Source organism: Sminthopsis crassicaudata, chromosome 2 (assembly GCF_048593235.1).
Source record: "Sminthopsis crassicaudata isolate SCR6 chromosome 2, ASM4859323v1, whole genome shotgun sequence".
Lineage (NCBI taxonomy): Eukaryota > Metazoa > Chordata > Mammalia > Dasyuromorphia > Dasyuridae > Sminthopsis > Sminthopsis crassicaudata.
Genome location: NC_133618.1, coordinates 554,152,177 through 554,174,443, shown reverse-complemented (window position 1 = coordinate 554,174,443; position 22,267 = coordinate 554,152,177). Strand labels below are relative to the sequence as shown.

The 22,267-nt window shown below is 33.6% G+C and overlaps 1 long non-coding RNA gene across 1 annotated transcript in view; it reads right to left on the bottom strand.

Annotated features, from left to right (window-relative positions):
- LOC141553711 (uncharacterized) overlaps window positions 1-22,267 on the bottom strand; it is a 267,456-nt gene that overhangs the window by 83,736 nt on the left and 161,453 nt on the right. The window contains exon 2 of the long non-coding RNA XR_012485597.1: window positions 15,359-15,477. This is a non-coding gene — a long non-coding RNA (uncharacterized LOC141553711). The remainder of the gene's footprint in view (window positions 1-15,358; window positions 15,478-22,267) is intronic.

Here is a 22,267-nt window from a genome sequence, read left to right as displayed (position 1 = left end):
TGCTGTAAGAAATGATGAATATTGCGAATACAGAGAAATATGAATAATGTAATAAGGAATAATTTGCTTTAGTGTAAAACACTAATGAATAATGTAATAATGTGCTGTTAAGAAATGGTGAATATTATGAATACAGAGAAATATGGATAAACTTTTGTGAACTGATGCAGAATGAAATAGGCAGAGCCAAGAAAACAATATGCACAATAACTACAATGAGAATAGAATCACAAAACAACTGATATTTAATTGGCAGTATCACCAATAATAACTATTGATAAAGAGATATGAAAATAGCTTGTCCTTCCCCTCCCTCCCTCCACCCCTTGACTAAGATAGAAGGTCCACGGGAGCAGGAGTGTATGTATTTCCAGATTTTTATGATGATCAGTTCTGATCATTTTCTTCCTTTTCTTTAAAAACAAAACAAAATGTTATATATTATATCTTTCTAGGAGGAGGAGCAGGATGAAGTAATTCAGATGATGCAAAAACAAAAGATATCAATAAAAATGTGTTTTAAAGAAGGAGCAAAAAATTTGTCTGTACAGGTATACTTGTATTTTACCCTAAAGCAGATACAAAAATGACATAAGACACAGGAACTGTGCTCTAGAGAATTTTACAATTACCAGAGGAAGACAGTGATGATGGAAGACTTCAACTATCTGGGTGTCTGTTTCTGGTCTTCTTCCACTAAAATCTTAGCATCTGAGAAATTCTTCACTTGCCTTAATTGTGACAATTTCATCTCTTGGAAGGTAGAGGATATAATGAGAGAAGCTGCTACTTCAGACAGAATTCTGACTGAGAAGAAAGACCTCACTGATAAAATGGAAGCAATGGGAAAGTGAGAGAAAGTAGCCATATCATTTTAGAGTTTGTAGTAATCTAGGAATATGGGTATAATTAGACATAGCCTATATTTCATAGAAGTAGGTTTTTTAAAGTATTTGTCTTTATTTAATATTGGGTATAATTCCATGACCAAAGATTCTAAAATGAAAAATAGCTTACAAGAATAGCTAGGAGATTCTTCAAAAAAAAATTTGTAATTTAAATGAATGCAATAAACTTTTTTTTCGTAGAATTTGACCTAAAATTAAATGAAAAGGTCAACCCCAGGTGCTTTAATGGTGCTCAGGATACATGACTAGATGGTCTTGGAGTTGGAAGATATCTTGAGTTATAGCTTGAAAAAGGATACTGGAAAGGTAGATTAGAGATAAGTTGTGAAATATCATGAATTCCAGCCTAAAAAAAGTTTGTATTTTATGCAACGAGAAAAACTTTAAAATATTCTGAGCTGGAAAGTGAGTTTGTCAAAATCGAGGATTTAGGAAGATTGCTTTGACAACCATATAGTGATCTGGAAAAAAGAAAGACTAGAGGTGGAAAGATCAGTCGGCTGTTCTAACAGTTCAGTCAAACAGTAATGAGAGATTGAAATAAGAGAGTGACATTAAGAGTAGGAAGGGTGAAACAGATGGGAGAGCTATAACAGAGGCAGAATCAACAGGATTTGGCAACTAATTAGATATGACATGTGAAAGAGGGAGAAGAGTCAAAGATGACTCAGAGGTTCTAAGCCTTTGTGTCTTATAAAAATTATAGATGATTTTAACTAAAATAATTTGTCAGCTTAATTCTACTTTGAAATTGATACATATTTTCATGCTTAAACTTCTAATCTAGTCCAAAGCACCATTTTTCAGTGTGAAGTATATGATCTGTTATGAAATTCTCAATGTTTGCCTAGGCATTAGAAATATCATTATCATGAAAGTAAAGGAAAGAAAAATATTATAAAGAGAAATGCAAGTACAGATGTCAAATATTGCAGAGAGCAAAGGGGCAATGAAGACTCTAGACCAATGGACTTGGTATTTGGAAGTATTTGATGTCCTAGATTTTAACTCAGTGGTAGAGAAGAGATAGAATCCCTTCCATTCTTTCAGTTCTTACTTGTGGTACGCCAATTCATCTTCATTTTATGCCTTTCCCTTGGTAGAGTCTTCCAAGTTCTTATTGGTCTGATCTGTGACAGCTGGACTTACTGTGCCTTAATTCTAAATTACTGATGTCATTTTGTTTTTCTTTGAGAACAAAGAACAACAACTAGCCAATCAAATTCAAATCATATAATGATAGCATTCCACATAAGACTATTTTATCCAAGAGCCTTAGTCATTTAAATTCAAATGATAAAAATCAATGAATTTTTTTAATCACTCCAAGTTGGGAAATTTCTATACTACAATATTTCTAACATTCAAATTAATTCTATAATGTCATCCCTACCACCACCACCATCACTTACTCCAAATTTCTTTTTGATCATACTCAAATAATTTGTTTTCTTTCCCGGTGGAGTTCTTTTGATACTTAATGATATATATTATTTTAGTAATTTGGTCAAGAAGTATATTGCTTTTCTCTAGCTCTTTCTAATACAGCATGCCAATTTCCCCCTGTAATGTACTAATTATCCTCCTGTATATGTTGTTCTACATGGACTAAGTATTATTGAAGTGACATTTCCAGGAATTTTAACACTGATAAACAACTAAATGCTGGAACATAAGTGAAACAAAAATCATTTTCCCCCTGATTCAAAATTCTAATTGACTTACATAAAAAAAATTATTTATATCAGTGCTTCAAATATCTATAATTTTGTCAATGCATGTATTCCCTTCACAAATACATATTTCAGCCCATCCATTACATAGTCTTTAGTACATAGTTTTTAAGAGTTATCACAAAAAAATTTCACCTTACAGGCTACCTCCTAATGAGTCTCTCCAAACTGAGTGAATATGGTAATCAGGAAACCAATATATATTTTACTTCTGATCTATACTTTTCTACTTGATAAGACTTGGAGTTCGAAGAAAATAAGAGAAGGTTTTCAGATCAAGGAAGAGGAATAAGATCGGAACCTATGATTTCTTTCATATCCAAGATGAATAAATGTGGCAAAAGAACATCAAGATTAATAGTTTTAAACATCTAGACTAGGAGGGAGTTCTTAAGCTTTTTTGTGTCGTAGGCCCTTTGACCAATTAATGAAGCTTATGGTCTCCTTAGAGTAATGTTTCTGAAGGCACAAAATAATATATATGGATTACAAAGGAAACTAATTAAATTTATATTTAGTGTTTTTTCTCGCTATCTAACCTATCTATAGGTAAGTTTATATATATATATATATATATATATATATATATATATATATATATATATATATATACTTATTTATATGTAAAAATATATACACATATATTTAAATACACACATACACCAAATTCATGGATTCCAAGTTAATAATACTTGATTCTAGACAGTGATTTAACAATTGCTAATTTGGTCTTCTATTAGAGACAATTAAGATATTTGAAAAACTGCATGTTTTGCTTTGAATTCTCAGTGTCATTCAGTCCACATCTATTGAGCTCTTACAGTGTCAACACTGTACCAGGAACTGTAAAAACTAGTCATAATTATCCAACTCAGGCTCTGTTTATATGAGCTAAGTGTTCTAACCATATTTGGCTTTAAATGTTTTTCCCCTTTCTTTTCATATTGCTTGTTTACCCGATAAGCAGGAAACAAATCAGAATCACTTGGAACGAAATAACACAGCATTCCAGTGTCAAGGGAACTAATTTGAAAAATTATTTTGGTCAAACCAATATAATAAAAATGATGATACTATCTAAATTAATTTACTTATTCAAGGCCATACCAATCAAATTACCAAAGGATTACTTTAACAGAGCTAGAAAAAAATAATAACACAATTCATCTGAAGGAACAAAAGGTTAGGAATCTTGAGGGAAAACAGTGGGAAGGAAGAAGACTAGAAGTACCAGCTCTCAACTACACTACAAAGCAGTACTCATCACAATAATTTGGTACTGGTTAAAAAATATAGAGGTTGATCAGTGGAACAGATTAGGCATATGCGAATAAAGAAGCAAATGAATACTGACTGGTGTTTAACAAACCAAAATTTCTTCCTATTAGGGTAAGAATTTATTCTTTGACAAAATCTATGGAAAAGAAAGTAATCTCATAGAAACTAGGTCTAGAGTACCATTTTATATTGTGTACAAAGATAGGATAGGACTAAGACATAAAGGGTCACATCCTAAAGTAATTAGAGGAACAAGTAAGAAATTACCTGTCATCTCTATGGATAGAGGAAGAGTTTGTGATAATATATAAAATATAAAAGATTACACAAAAATAAAATAAATGATTTTGCTATCATAAAATTTAAAAGCTTTCACACAAAATCAATGCAGGAAAACTAGAAGAGAAGCAGTCAAATGGGAAAACATCTTTGCAACAAGTTTCTCTGATAAAGTTCTCATTTCTAAGATATATAGGTAATTAAATCAAATTTATAAGAATAAGCCCTTATCCTATTGACAAATAGTTAAAGGACACGAACAAGCAGTTTTCAAGGGAAGAAATCAAAGCTATAAATATCCATACGAAAAATACTTGAAATCATTAATAATTAGAGAAATATACATTAAAACAACACTAAGTTTCTACTTCACCTATCAAATTGACAAAATTAATTTTTAAGGAAAAATTACAAATATTGAAGAGTCTGTGGGAAAAGCAGTTACTTTAATGCATTGTTGCCAGCACTGTGAATTGGTCTTGCCATTGTGGAAACTATTTGGAACTTGGTCCAAAAAGCTATTAAACTGTGCATATGCTTTGACCTTTATTAGGGATGACCCTTTAACCTCAATAAGGACATCATTATTAAATCTCATTACTAAGTCAATATTCCTCAAGAAAGTTCTTTTTGTGATGGCAAACGATTGGAAATTGGATGAGGGTTGTCCATTAAATTGAAAAAAGTTATGAAATATGAATGGCTTTCTCAAGAAAGTTATGGAGATAGAAGAGACAAAGGCACATACTCATGAAAATAAAACAAAATTTAGTGTTTAAAAGTGGGAAAAAATAAAAATTCCCTATATAGGAACATTCTAGAAATAGTTTTATCAACAAAATACTAATTTCTCAATTGTGGGTTTTTGTGTATGTGTGTATGTTACCCCTTGAATGACTAGCACAGTATTAGATACATCATAGATTTGGGTTCAGATTCTACTTCTGATGCCTCCTGTCTATGTGATCTTTGGCAAATTACTCAGGTTCTCTGGTCCTCATTTTTCTGTAAAATAAGGGGGTTGGACAAGATAACCTCTAAAATCCCTTTTAACTCTAGTTCTCTCATACAATGATTGGTCCAGTTTTCATTTTTCTATAATAGATGAGGGAAACAAGACTTTGACAGGATAATTGACTCATCCATATTCATAGTATGTAATAATACATATAGCAAGTATTTATATAATACTTTCAGGTTTGTAAAGTGCATCATATACATTATCTTATTTGATGCTCAATAATCATGTGAAGTAGATACTATTATTATCCCTATTTTACAGATTTTTTTTAAATGGAGCTCAAAGAAGTTATGATTTGCCCAGGATCATAGATATAAAGTGCCAGAAGAAAAATATGTAACTATTTCTTGCTGTGACTATCTCCCATTCTACACTGGCCATCTAAGATCCTTTTCAGATCTGAATCTGATGATCTGATGGTCTCATATTCCTCCTTCCTATGTTAGTATATCTGTGCAGTCTATACTAAATTCTTGTGGTGGAATCTTCTTATATCTCTTCTTGTTGAAATCTTTCTCTTTACTCAAAACCCAAAATAATTTACTCAGTCAAGATCCTCTTCTCCAGAAGCCATTCCCAGATTTGCCTATAAAAGAAATGAGGAGAGACAGTAAAGAAACACCCTCTAAATGTCTTTTGTTCTCTGTGGGAATGATTTTTCATGAAATCTGACCCTGATGTGGAATCATGGAAGTCCCCTGGGTTCTGAAAGAATAAACCAACTGGGCAAAATCTCTGACCAGTTCTACCATGCTGAAAACTATAGGCTATGACTTTTTTCTAAGGACCAGCCTATTTTTCTAAGTACAAAGAAATGCATTACCTATAGGTTGATCAAATGATATTATATATTTTTTAACAATGTTAACCATGAAATCAGAAAAAGTTCAGAAGGGCCTTTATCCCTATTCATTTCCCTTCTGTTTATGCTCTGAATGGTAGAAGAAGGTGCTAAAATCAACTCAGCTTTTAAATTACTTACAAAAATTAATTTATTTGACAGTATATTAAATATGAGATTTGTTGATAATAAGCAGCTAGTTGACAAGCTATTAGAAGAATTAAATCATATTAACCTTGACATTTTTACTACAAACATGACAAAAAGTCAAAAGAAAGTTGTAACTACATGGAAGGAGAGCTTAGAAATTCTCTTCAGATCAATATAATCCAAATAAACTAAACTTTAAGAATCTTTATTCCAGCTCTTTCCCAGAGTAATTCTACATCTCTTTTGGGAGGTCTAAGGTCCTCTTCTGAGGAGTGAGGGGAAATTATCTAATATCATTGGATTATACTATCAACGATGCCTTCCATCAAGATTATCAATTGAGAATCTATAGAGTTAGCTTTGAATTGCTTTTAGAAAGTAGTATTTGCTAAGAGCAATTATCATAAAATAACCCTTCAAAAATCTGTGACTTATTTCCCTATCAAAACAGAGTACAGGAGAAAAATATCTCAATCTTAGAGATAACATGTGTCAGAAAGATATTCAGAATTTCTCATTGTTGAAAATTCTTTTCTCTCATTCATTAAGTAATTCCCTTTAGATTTGGTAGAATTCTTCTTGGAACTATGATGCTATGTCTAGTATGTCCTTGACTTCCAAAGTAGACACTGCTATCAGATATCAAGTGGTATCACTAGGCCACTGATAGGAAGATGGGAAGTCCAATATCCTTTGGATCTTTTGAAGATTAAAGATGGTCAGTGAGGAGAGAACCTAGGACAAGAACTTTTCCTCCCTGCTCTCACAGGATTATTCTTCATCAGGAGGTTTTACTGAAAACCATGCTTGCTCCAACTTCTTAAGTAACTTTGTTTCTAAACAGATAGATTATTTATACATAAACTCTAGAATATTACCAGGGTCCTCAACCTATCTGAACAGGATTCTTTTGCAATGTCACTTGATTCAAAGAACATGTCACACTGACTCTAAAGCCTAAGATGGATACTAATTGATTGGACATCATATCAAATATTTTAAATGGGGCAGACTGGGTTGAGTTAATCAGTCCCATCTTTAGAGTGCCAAATAAAGATTAATGGATTTAATTTTATATGCATTCAGAGGCCAGGGGAAACATGATTTCTAGGGACATCTAGTCTTATTCAAATGATCATTTCAAGAGTTTGAAAAAAGACTTATTGGGTAGCTAGGTGGCGCAGTGGATAGAGCACCAGCCTTGAATTCAGGAGGACTCAAGTTCAAATCTGGTCTCAGACACTTAACACTTCTTAGCTGCGTGACCCTGTACACTTAACCCCAGCCTCAGAAGAAAAAAAAAAAAAAAAGAAAAGAAAAGAAAAGAAAAAATACTATTATTAAATTGATTTCAGCTGATAGATCAACATCTATCTATTCCAGAAGATAAGGTAGAGGTAAAATTCTACAGAGAACTTACTGGACCTTCCCAATTAAATTGACATGTATAGTAGATGTTATTAGAGGAATCCCTGATTTGTTGGATTAATGCACCTCTGACAGAGTTGAGAATGTGCTAACCCCACTTTGAGACATGTTCTAGCCCATTGAGAAAGAGCATGTGTTTTGCTAAAAAATAGCACAACTATTTAATGCATTCCTATGACTGGGGTAAGAAGGGGACAGAGTTATGTTGTAGATGATTGGTTTTTGAGGTAGAAAGAGCCATTCTTTCTGTGGAGTCTAAAAAGAAGAAAAGAGAAATCAAGCCTTTCAGGAATGCTCCCAGTATTTTCTCTTCCTTATATTTCCTGGAAGAAAGAGATTCCCTTCTTCTTCCTCATTTCAAAGCAATGGCAGCTCTAAGCTACTTGGCAATGGTGCCATTTGCCTGTCTGACCATGAGCCCCTGTACACTTTCTTCTACTTTTGTGTTTTCTTTTCTGAGCACAGGTCAGCAACCATTGATTATGAGAAATGAACTTTTCATTTTCTTGCCAGTAATCTCATGGGTCAAGAATTTCAAAGTTGGAGAGTTGAGTATCAGTTAACCAGAGGAAGTTTCTTAGAAAAGATAACTCTACAGTCCCTTTCCTGAGCTCCTGTGCCTTATCACCAACTGCTTATTAGACATTTTGAACTGGATGCTCTATAGGGATCTCAAAATCAATATGTCTAAAACAGAAGCTATTATAACTCCTCCAACCCGTCCTACTTTTAAACTTCTCTACTTTAAAACTTCCCTAATTCTGTCATACACAACAGTCCTTCTAGCCATACAGATTCAGTGTTGTAATAATCCTCTGCTCCAGTAGTCTCCAAACATTCTTGAGAAAACTTATCAATAAAAAAATTTTTATATGAGCTCCCATTCATTTTTTATTTTTAAACATAAGCATATGCTATAATACTCACATTATTAGAAAACTTACAAAAATAAATTAAAATATAAAGATGAATATTTTAAATGTTATTTTAACATAGAACACTTTTGCTATTATCAAACTTAATATTTTATATGTGCAATATGATTTTATATGCTTTTATTTTTTATAAATTTTTGTTAAACTATTTTTATGCAGTAATTGAATCTGGTTCTAAATTCATCTCATTTTGATGCTACCATAGCTGGAAAGAAAAATTCACAATGACACCTAGATACAAATGGGAGGGAAATGCATCATGAGTTGCACTTACTAAGTCGTGACACTTAATTTTCAATTGAATTCACCAACTATGCAAAAGTTTTGGCTGATATTTGAATAGTAAAATTATATCCTGAGGAGAGGGAAGACAGATTGGTTCCAGATCTGGATGGTGACTATCTTAGGAGGCAGCAGTGGGATATATATCAAGATGACAGGGTAGAATCTGGCTTTCTTTTTATACACAGCCTTCTTCATTTGCTTCTAAACTGTCAGATGGGTTTGTGGAATTACTGGGAACAAGGCTGAATATCTGAGAGATCTTTGTGCTTGTCTACTGGAACCCAAAGGCTACTTACTAGATGACAGCAACCTTACACCTCTAGTCTCTTGCTAATTGCTGATGCTTCTCTCTCTACTGATCCTGCTTGCACTTCTGTTCCCATGGGGAAGAAAAAGTGACAGAAGAGCCCAGGAGACAACAAAGAACTTTCTTTGCTGTTTCTATATAGAAAAGAGGCTAAGGATATAGTAAGTGCTGCTTCAATGGGGTTAGGAGAGGGCAAGATGATGAATGCATACCTCCCTGGGAAGAATGACAGGTGGCTGACTATCTAGCACAGTCCATTCTGAGCTCAGGCAGGACAGCAGGTCCAGGGATTCACATATTCTAAAAAACTGTACTTCTCTCATTTCTAATATCTAATATTCTTTGGAGACATGTATTCTTTTCATCTCTCATACACACTCACTTGCTAAATCTTGTCCATTTTTCCAATACAATAATCTCTTTTTTGAGGCAATTAGGGTTAAGTGACTTACCCAGAGTCACACAGCTAGGAGATCACATTTGAACTCAGGTCCTCCTGACTTCAGGGCAGGTACTCCATTACTGCACCATTTATGTATCCCTGAATGCAATATCTCTTACAGTAATTTCTTCCTCTTCACTCAAATAGTAATTATGCTAACTCAGACCCCCATAACCTCTTTCCTGGATCCCATGACTTGAATCTCTTCTCATTCCCATACAATCTGAACATATGCTAGAGAAACAAAATAATATTTCTAAAGAATAGTCCTTTCACTGCTCAACTAATTCCAATGGCTTCCAATTATCTCTAGGATAAAATACATAAGTGTTTAGCATTTAAAAGCCTTCACAATCTGATTCCAACTTGCTTTTTCAAGTTTATTATCTATTATTCTTCAATCTACTCCAATCTGGCATTCCTGTTATTCCTCACCCATGGCATTCCATCACCTATCTCCAGATTTTTGATATGTTAACTTCCATCCCTGGAATTATTTCTGCACATGTTCCACTCTTAAAAACCCTGCTGTTGTTGTTCACTTGCTTCAAAAGTTTTCTTGGTAAAGATACTGGAGTGATTTGCCATTTCTTTCTTCAGCTCATATCACAGACAAGGAACTGAGACAAATAGGGTGCTTGGGGTCATTCAGCTAAGTAAATATTTAAGGCCAGATTTGAAGTTGGATCTTCTTGACTTTAAGCCTTGAACTCTAACCACTGTGACATCTGTGTTTCCTTAAAAACCCTAGTTTTATGCCAAAGGGCTATAAAACTGTGCATACCTTTTGATCCAACAGTGTGACTGCTAGATCTGTATCCCAAAGAGATCATAAAAGAGGGGAAAGACCCACATGTGCAAAAATCTTTGTAGAGCAATTTTGTGGTGGCAAGGAACTTAAATTGAGTGGAGGTCTATAAATTGGCAATTTGACCATAGTTATGGTATATAAATATAATGGAACATTGTGATGAGCAAGTTGGTTTCAGAAAAATGTGGAAAGACTTACATGAACTGATGTTGAGTGAAGTCAGCAGAACTAGGAAAACATTGTATATAGTAACAGATATATTGTAATGATCAAGTGTGATAGGCTTAGCTCTTCTCAGCAATAAAGTAATCCAAAAACAATTCCAACAAATTGACTTGGGATAAAAAAAGCCATCCACATCCAGAAATAAAACTATGTAGCCTGAATGAAGATTGGAAAATACTATTTTCACCTTTTTGTTTGTTTTTTCTTTCTCATGGTTTTTCCATTTTGTTCTGATTTTTCTTTCACAACATGACTAATATAGAAATATATTTAAAATGATTATACATGTATAACCTATATCAGATTGCTTGTCTTAGGGACAGTAGAGAAAAGGGCAGGAGAGAGAAAATACATTGGAACTCAAAATTTTATGTAAATGGATGTTGAAAACTATCTTTACATATAATAAAGAAAAATACTATTAAACAAAAAAATAAAATCTTGGTTTCTTTAAAACTCTCAATATGAGAGAGTTTTTCAAACATCTCAATATATAAGCCACTCCCTAAAAATGTCTTAATTTATTTTCTTTATATTTTGCATGTACTTAAATATGCACCTGTTGTCATCTTGAATGAAATGTAAGCTCCAAGCTTTTTTTGTTTATATCTCTATGGTCTAGAACAGTATCTAGCTTATACATTTATTAAATGCTTGTTGGCTGATTAATTGAAGTTATTAAGAGGCAACTTCAGGAAGGAATAGCAGGAGGAAAATCCTAAGAATCAGAGATATCATAATAAAAATCTAAATAACCTATCTTGAGAAATTATGGGTTTCCCCATAACAAATATGTCCTCATTCATTGCCTTCTTCAAGCAGAGACTAAATAATTATATATATATATATATATATATATATATATATATACACATATATATATATATATGTGTGTGTGTGTATATGTATATGTGTGTATATATACATATATGTGTGTGTTCAAATATGGGTTCCTTCATATATAATATGAGGCTATTGTACTCAATTTTCTCACATATATGTGTATGTATCTGTGTGTCTGTGTGTTCAGATATGGGTTCCTTCATATATAATATGAGACAATTGAACTCAATTTTCTCTGAGGTTCCTTACAATTCTAAATCCTTTGGGTGAAAGTTTTATGATCCTTGCCCATTACAACCTTTTCCCTCTAGACCACTGAGTTCTTGGCCCAAATAGTTATATATTTTTCTTTTTGTTGGTTAATGAAAACTTGTCTCCTCAACAACTCAGATTCAATTGTATCTAAGGAGCATTTGGAATTCATAGGCATGGCATATAGGAAGATTTTGTGGATAACAGGGTTGTTTTTTTCCTTATTTTCCAACGAGCAAGCATGAACTCCAAGAGGAGGTATATCATCTTCCCCCAAACTTCAACATCAAAAGATCAATAAATCTTAAATTATTATACAAAATGTTGATATCAGCAACCATGTACCAAACATTATTAATTAATTATATGTAGTATAACACCAGTAATAAAATCATTAGATGAATAATTAGTTCCTTAAGTTTACAATGTCTTATTATAACAAATATTTTGTTTTTTAGTTACCACAGTAAGTCTTATTTACTATTTTCAGTTCACCAGGAATCCAGAAATCTAGGTTCAAATGTTTACATTGCCACTCATCAGTTGAGATATTGTGTAAGTTGCTCAGTTTTTCTGGACCTAAATTTCTCTATTTGTAAAATGAATGTTGAACTAAATATCAGTGGGATCAGACATGTGGCCTACAGGCTGCAGGTAATCCTAAACACTAAAAGCAATCTGAACCAGATTAAAACATAACTAGGAGGAGTGGAGCTAAATGGCACAGTGGATAGAGCACCATCCCTGAATTCAGGAGGACCTGAGTTCAAATGTGGTCTCAGACACTTAACACTTCCTAGCTGTGTGACCCTGGGGACATCACTTAACCCCAGTTGCCTCAGCAAAAAAAAAAAAAAAAAAAAAAAAAAAAAAAAAAAAATTTGAGAGAGAGAAATAACAAAATAAAATAAAACAGATAATATTACATTTTAAAACTAAATTGAGGGACAACTAGATTTCACAAAAGAAAGCACTGACCCTGGAGTTAAGAGGACTGAATTCAAATATGGCCTCAAACACTTGACTCTCTCTAATTGTATGATCCTGAGCAAAATCACTTAATCCCAATTTCCTTGCAAAAAAACAAAAGCTAAATTGATAATGAGGCCACAAAGATCCTTATGTATGGCCCCCAATTTGACACCAGTGGATAAAATGATAGCCAAGGTTTCTTCTAGCGATATCATAATACAATCCAATAAATATTTCTAAAACTCCTGATATCTAAACCAATGCTCTTTCCAAAAGAATTCATAAAATATTATAGTTGTAGAAATCTATGACTTCAATTCAACAAGCATTTTATTAAGCATCTACTATGTATAAAGCATTGTGATATACTAGGGTTACAAAGATAGGGATGAAAAATAATCCCAGATCTCAAGAAGCTCACATTCTACTAAGTGCTGCTCTTTTAACTATATAAATCTAAAGCTTTCATGCAACCCATTTAGATTCCTCAGCCATCCTTCAACCCCAATCACCCTACAACTATTTATTCAAACTAAGAATTTTATTTATGATCATGGTTTTCTTGTGGAATAGGTTTAATTCCAAACTTTCCTTTCTCCTTCCTCATAGATCAGACCAGTCTTAAATATAGATATTTCTCATTAGGAATTTCTGTTGAATTTCTATAAAACAACTGACTCTGCAACTTTCATTTTTAAAAACTATTTCTTGGTCCAATTATTCATCTTGCGTCACCTTTGGTGTTTATCTGGCACTCAATTCTCACTTTTGGCTCTAAGAAGCTGTAGCATGTTCAGTAGTCATAGTTCAGAAAACCATCCCTTCAGTGAGTTAAGGAGGTGTCTACCTCAAGCATGTGAAGGCATCCCTCAGGCAAAGAAGCACATGAGAACAATTTGTCTTAGAGGCCATGAAGGCTACTGAATGAAGCAAGCTCTATATAGTTTCAGAGCCTGGGCAGATATCAAAAATACCAAACATATTACGTCTTTTAATCAGTCATCAAGTGTCCTGATCTCAAAGCCCTTCACTATTCATGTTGCCTCCCAGATTATCAGTGTCTTTTCTAAAATGTGCATTCAAAATTAACATACTGCACATAGGATTATAGGTCATGGTATGTTAGGATTATTATTTCTCTAGTCCTAGACATTCTTAATTTGATTTAGTTTCACTTATTTTTATTTTCACTTATTTTCTTAACTAATATATCATGGTCCTAGACACTGAACCTTTCTTAATTTGATTTAGTTTCACTTATTTTCTTAACTAATATATCATGCCATTTTGTGCTACTGAGTTTGGAGTTAACTAACATTCCCAGATATATTTTAGACAAATTGCTATCTAACCATAATTCCCCATATTACAATTCTTAAGATGATTTTTCTTTATACTCAACTGTGAGACTCATTTATCCTTGGTAAATTTCATCATATTCAATTCTACCAACTTTCATCAAAATCTCATAAAAGTTTAACTTTGTTAATCAAGGTGTTGATTATTCCTCTCAGCTTTGTGCCAAACTCAAATTTAGTAAGTATGCTAGATATGCTTTTACAAATCATTTATAAAACTGTTACATGGTACAGAGCCAAGAAGAAAATGCCAAGGTATTCCTTCCAAATTATCCTCAAACTAATAATCACTATTCTTTGGGTCCAAACATTGTTCTTATCATGTTTCATCAAAATCCTTTCTCTATGACTCTGTGCCTACACTTTAAACATATGCTTTGCCTCCTGGTGAAAAACCTCTATCAGTCTAACCCCAGGAGTCACCTAAACATTGCAAATTCAGGATTTAGAGCTGGAAGACACCTTGAAAATTATCTAATTTAATTTCTTCTTTTAACATTTATTATCATTTACAAATGTTAAGTCATTTTAGCTGTGTCAAAACTATCATGACTCCATTTTAATGGGATTTTCTTGGCAAAAACACTGAAATAGTTTGCCATTTCCTTCTCTAAATTTCTTTCTCCTTCACTAATACGCTATTCCAAATTAAGATTTCTTGAAATTGAATGATCTGCCCAGGGTCACAATGCAATAAATAATAATACCAATATCTCAACCTCATTCTTCTAACTCCACACCCAACTGTTTTTGCTATGCCATGTGAATCATTAAATTAAATGATCAAGAGTCATTAAGCCCAGCACACACAAAAACTTCACATTGCATTGGGGATCCTTTTTCTAATACATGGTTTTCTGTTATTTGTCATGTTGATTTATCAATAAACTCATATAGATTGACATTCTACTCTCATCATTTTTGTCTTGATCAATATTTGTTTGGCAGTGATGGAAATGTGATAGAGGTGAGGGGAATTAATAGAAGAAGTGCTCCAATCTAAAGTATTTGCTCTGAATTACATGACAACCATAGGAATGTATAGTGTTCCCAGTGTCCAGAAAGAAGAGCATTAGGTTTCCTATGAAAATCCTGCATAAGTCAAACACTGTGTTTCAAGCTGAAAAGAGCCAAGACAAACTTCATGAAAAACAGGTCTGTTTTCAATGGAGCATAAAGGAATAGAAAACACATACATATACATATACATACATACACACACACAGATACACAGACACACAGACACACACACACACACTCAAAACTTTTATCCCTGGTTCTGCTACTTACTTGCTCTGTGGTTTCAAGCTATTTTCTTGATTTCTCTGAGTCTTATTTACTTCTCTGGAAGAAGAATAAAATACAGGTCTACTGCATATGCTTAAAGTCCAGTTGGATGTTGTTTCTACCTGGAGGAATCAAAAGAGATGTATCTTTGGAATGTGAGCCAGAGTTAGTCACACTACAAGAAAATTAGACTGATCTATATAGTCTTTTTTGGCTCTAAAATTATTTTATATATTATCTATTTAACAGCAATAGAAGATAACTGAATAAAGAAATTGTTCTATTATAAGCAAAGCTTAGAGGTGATTAAGCACAAAGTGATCTCTAATTCTATATATAGTGGGGATTTTAAACATTTTTCAATCCTCTATACAACAATGTGGTGAATGTGGTGCTGTGTGTGCATATCTGCCCATCGATATGCATATACACAAAGACACATATATGCAAATACACACACATGCACATGTATGCACAATTTGCAGATGGAGGCTTCAGAAATACATAAAATACAGAAACAGATAATAGTGCACATGGGAGATTCCCGTTGGAGAATTATAAAGAACTGAGGAATAATTGGGGGAAAACTGAACCTTTGAGGAATTCCAAAGTGTAAGAAAATTAAGCCAAGAAAGGCTTCAGAATTTGATTCATCATAGTCTAGAACCATCTGAGCTTTAAATGCATTCTTCCATTAAGTGTTCTTATCCTCCAGGACCATGATGGAGAACCAGTTTCTTGAGAAATATAACCACATAGAATGTGCTAGAAGATGAGAGAGCTGTTGTAGAAGAACTGTGTTTGCATTCATTCATTCAACAAGCATTTCTTAAGGGCCCAGTAGATCTATAAACTCTGCCAGGCACTGGAAGTACAAAGACCAAGGTAAAACAATATCTGGCCACACACAGAATTCATATTCTAGAGGGGAATTAAGAAAAGGATAGAAGAACAGCTGCAAAAGACACCTATACCAACTGGACACTGGAGAAGAACAGAACAGGGAGAAATATTGAGAAATATTTGGTGGGAACTGAAGAGGATTATAGGAGGAATACTGCACATCCTCCTTAGGAATCCCACTCAGGACATTCTGGAAGTGGCTGAACATTGGGGAAGGTTACTATTTTCTGTCAACTCTGGTATTAGCTTTATTTGTGTTATTTTGCCTATAAATAAATGAATTGTTTTTTTAAATTTTGTAAACCCTGTGCTCATAGTGGGAGCTGGTAAATACACACTGGATGGTGTTAGATAAAATGTTTGCAAATTACCAAGCATGAAGACAATATGATAAGAAACCCCTCAAACTTTACCCTAGGTTTAGAGTCCTTGAGAGCCACAGGGAGGCATAAGGAATATATTTGTGATTTCCTTAAACTAGATTAAAGATGGTTTTTATCATCATCTTAAATCCCAAAGCCAATAAACTAAGAATGAATATTCCCACTAGTAGGATTAGCTCTGCTTTGTCCAAAGCCAGAAGACTGGACAGCATTTCCTTTCCTCTTTCTCACCCATGCCTCCTTGCGTCTGAATGGTCACAGAAGTCAAATAGGCTTTGAGACATTATTATGACACACAAGCATTCTCATCTTAGCAAGAACTGAGTGCCTATGAAAAATGTTTTTGGCAAACCCCAAGCCAAGGAGATGTTTTTAATCCAAGGCATTATATCCTGGAAGAAAAAAAAAGCTTCAGATGCAAGTATGTCTCATTTTTAAAAAATCATAATCTTTCAACCAACTGTGGGATTCCTCTAATTGCTATTTCTTTGCATGTTTTATATTCACAATGTAGTTCCATTGTTCCCGTGTCACTTCCAATGAAATCATGCTGGAATAAAGACACAGCATCTTTGAATCTTTTCATCCAGCTGTGAACTTTAGGCTTAATCCTTAAGGGCACTCTTGTCTGGTAAGCTTTAATTTATATTAAATTTTCTCAAAGAAAAGCCAAAATGGTCAAGGCAAGATAGCACCAGATCCTGTCTTTCATAAATTAATAAGCATCACCAACTGCCTTTCTTGACCCTTTAAACCCTGTGAAATTAATATAAGTAGACAACTAAAGCGCATTTGGCCCCTGAAGAGCCTCGGAAGTTCACTTAAGCAATCCAAGTTTCCTTAAAGTTTTATAAGCCAGCTTTTAGAGCAAGTCCTTTGTACTTATTACTGGTGACAGTGAGCATTACAGCAACCAATGAACCTTTACTGACTTACGACCCCAATATGGTAGAGCACTGTTATCAAGGGAAATATCAGAATCAAAGCTTATATATTACATTGAGGTCCTGACTCTTGGAAAAGCCCCCTGTAGACCCTTCAGAGTATGTCTGTGAAATAAATGGCTAATACTGTGAGACATTCTACTGACAATGGTCAGATATTATTGTTTATTTAACCACTTTCAACTATACTAACCCCTCTAAAAGCTTAGGTTCCCAAAGAAAAAAATATTTTATTCCCCCCCCAATTCTTTTACAATAAAATCATATTTATGCCAATTATAGGTGCTGGAAACACATGCAACTTGCAACTTTTCTGTAAGAAACCAAGAACATGCTGTCTGTCTCTTAAACGATTAAGAGGCTTGAATTATTAAACAGGGGTTGATGGAAAAGTTATGGAGGACAAGACCTTCTTCTAGACATCAACACTGAGTGAGCTTTCATTTAACAATGACTAGAGAAAGATTCAAATTCACAACTATCTTCTTAGTGGAATTAATCATATCGTTACTAAAATATTAATTTCTCTACTAAATTTGATCACTGGGGTTAGCACATTAACCTTTATGTGACTTAAAACATCCCTTTTTGGTAAGTATCATGTTTTCCTTTGGTTCAAAAGCATATAATAACTGTCTCTAGCCACAATTATCAAAGTTTAAAAACTGTTTTTGTTGCCTGGAATGTTAGAGTTAATGGTGGTCAGTGACCTATGACATCTGAGTGACCAGGAGAAAAGAGAAAAGGAGGGAACTTACAGTTCCTTTTGTACACAAAGGAGATACTAATGATTATTTTATACTGAGTGTATTTTATACACTCCCTTACTTGCTCTTTTCTGCATCATTCATTTGGAGGTTGATAGTCTGTGACCACTGAATCAAGGATCAAATTCACAAATACTGTGTTCTTTTAAAGGTATTCTTATGACTTTTTTGTGTCACAGACCTGGTTTCCAGTCTGATGAAGCAGAAGAACCCCTTCTCAGATAATATTTTCTTAAGTAACTTAAGAAAATGCTAAATTTCAACTAAAGGTTTATGAAAATAAAGATTTTTTTATCCAAGTTTATGAGTGCTCTAAAATGTATCCATATACAAGAGGTTTATGTACCCCACATTAAGAACCATTGCTATAACTCATAAAGGACCTGAGAGACCTGTTCCAAGCCCTATTAATTTTACAGATGAGGAAAATGAGGCCTAGGGAAGTGAAGTGATTCTTCCAAAGTCCTACTGATAAGTACAAAGTAAAACTCAGATAGAGAAAGAAATAGAGACAGACAGAGAAACAGAGAGAGACAGAGAAAAACCAAGAGAGACAGGCAGAGAAAGAGAAACAGAGAGAGACAGAGAGATCTATTGACACAGAGAGATAGAGACATACAGAGACAGACACAAAGACAGAGACAGAATGACAGAGACAGATACACACACAGAGAGATAGAGACTAAAGGTCATAGAATATGTCCTAAAATGTGAGGTGTACTCATGGAAGGGAGATTTCCAGTTCTGGTTCTGCAAGGGATTAAGATTGCAGGGGGGGAAAAATGGAAATTAAGAACAGAACTTTGGAGCTGATTCTGAGCTCAGAGTAAGTGAATAAGTCTCAAATAGTAAGTGCATGATATGAAAGGAATGGGTTTTAGAGTGAGCAAGGTTCTAGCGTGAGGTTACTTTGTTTTAGACTAGAAAGATCCCCAGATCATAAAATGTTTATTTTCTTCCTATCTTGCCTCTTTGGAGGTATTTTGACCTTCTCCTTCACTCTAGGTAGGTTAAAATTACCCAACTTTTTCATACAACCAAAGGAAGCCTCTTTAAGCCAAATTCCTCCCAATTCCCAGGTGGAATGTTTCAGGGAACAGGTAGACCCTTCCCATTCAGATTGTTAGATGATAGAGTTCAGAGAGTGTTGGATTTTCTTTTCCTCTAGTCCTGGAACTTGTGCCTTATGAGTTGGGCCTATCCATGAGCCATTATCACATTGTCCTCCTTTACTTTTATTAACTTGAATTCAAGATCAAAATTTTCCACTCCAACCCTAGAACACCCAAGAATATAACTTCTTATTATATTCTAACTCTAACAATATTACCAAGTGATTTTCCAACACCAACAACAAAGCATTGCTTCCACTACATTTCAACTTAATATGTCATAGTCACACCTAATACTGTAGCAACTCCACAACTTTAAGGTCGTCCTCTGTCTACAAATTCCAACTCATCCACTAGTATCGTTTTCTTGTTGCTTTAAACTATTCTTTGTCCTTGGCATGTCTTCCCATACTCTGACTTCATTTGCTTCCATACATAGTCTTAACCTCTTGGATTATCACTATGGTGTTTCACTATGCTTTCCCCTATGATTTCTTATTCTCATGGAAAGAATCACTAATTCTGGTTAAATAAAACTAAACCTCAACCCTAGTTGAATACTGCTGAGTATTACTAGAAAGTCACAAAATCAAATGTATTTCACCTACTATAAATTCATGGCATTAGTTGGTATTCAGCAACTCCTTAATGATTGGTTATCTAATGTTTCATAGCATTTGTTTCAAAATATTTCTTCTGGCCTATAGTACCTTCATAACCAAACTTGAAATAGGTAACCTAACTTTGTGTTTCACTGAGGTTTTCTGAAATGAATTCTCTCAAGTGTTCTTTTCTATTCCTTAGCATCATCATTCAATCTCCATTTAGGTCATGGAAGAGGAAGCCTATACATAAGGACTGTGTAGATAAAAAAAATAATAGGCCAAAGATGGACCTTTCAGAAACAATCTTCTTTAATGGTCAAGAAAAGGATCAGGATCATCCTTGAGGAAAGTATAAATAGCAAAGAGAGACTTCTAGATCACACAACTAACAAAAATGGAGGATAAGATATTTTCTCAGAGTCTTGTGACCTCTCAAGTCAAAAAACAAAATATGGAGGCGATAAAGTAATTGCACTTTAGTGCTTGGTCTAAGTTACTAAGAACCCTAAGGAGGTAACATCTTAATGAATAGCAGGGAAATCTAATTTCTAAACCCTAATGTGATCATGCAGTATGCTCTTCCCTCAACATCATCCTTACTGTAGCAGGGCTGCACAACTTGACTCATAGACCCACAAGTCCAATAACAAAATGTAATAATGAGTACCAAAGAGCAAAAGAATTCAAGATGCCATCCAAAATGACATATCTTAACATGTCCTCAGCCTAAAAATCAATTTTTAAAAAGATAGATATTCAACAAGAGAGGTATTTGAAGCATTCTTCCAAAAGAAAAAAAAAATCAGCAAATCAAATGGGTTATTTTCTTTGCAAACATTCTCAAACAACAGAAATACAGCAAAAAGGTAAACAATAGCCCTGGAAGGCACAAATGGAAAAAAAATCTCTTTTGAGAAAAAAAGGAAAATAATTGCTTTAAAAACACTAAGGGTAAAAATAGTAGCAGCAATAATAACAATATAACAATTGAGAGACATTTTAGAGAGTTCTAAAAATTCATGAGGAGACAAGATGAAAGAGAAATGTAGATAGAAATGGTGGCAGAAAAATCCTCATAATGTCCTGCCTATAGGTGAATCAATATTTTATTTTGTTTTATTGTGGAACTAAACTGAAGAATGAGAAGACACATAAAGATGAAAGAGAAGGAAGAACATAAAGATGAAATTGTGATGTATCCTAATAAAGTAGATAATAAACAAGGACAAAATAATCCTGGAATCTCTCAGGAAGAAAAGAACCAATGAAAGAATGAGTAGGTGGCAAAGGGAAATGAAACAGAGAGAAAGAAAAGGGAAAATCTCAGTTCAGTGGTGGAGATCCCACTGAAGAACAGAGAGATAAGAGATATGTATAAAAGATATCTTATAAGATATAAGAGAAAAGATAATTTTAATGGCAGATAAAGACCTTGTAATGGATATAATCTGCAGACATTTGATATTATGTTGTGCCTTCTTAAAGAGTATCCTGCTTCAGAAGAGCAATGAAAGCTTCTAGAGATAAATTAGAAATTTTCTACCCTGGTACAATATTTATATCCTCTTTTCCTCATGCAAAAATAATACTTCTAATACTGAAATACAATAGAAAACATAGGATACATGGTAAGATCTACAAGTCAATAAATTAGAAATTGTTAAGAATATTGAATTCAAAATACCTTAATTCCAAGATAAATGCATAAACTAAAAAGAAATAAATAAGTACAAGGATGATGAATCAACATATAAAGGTCTAGAATAACAGAAAGATAAAGAAATTCATAAGGAAAAAGAGGAAAAATAAATTTTTAGGAAAAAAGGATAAAAATGGAAAAATGTCAAAAACAAACTGAAGGAAGAAGGGAGATTTTGTTTTAATACTTAGAGAAAAACTACAGGGGAAGAATTGGATAACTAGAAAAAAGAAGAGGAAAAGGTAACAAGTAAAACTCTAGAGAAAGGATGAATGAGAAGAGGAGCTTAAAGATGAGGGAAAGAGAGTGGTCAAAGACTGTAAACAAATAGTTCCCAAAAGAATTTCAGACTATTAACAATCATATCAAAGAATGATCCAAATCATTAATAATAATAGTAATACAAAAACAAAACCAATCTGAGATTTTACCTAGCATCTTGCAAATTGGCCAAGATAACAAAAGATGGAAATAGTCAATATTGGAGGAGTTGTTAGGA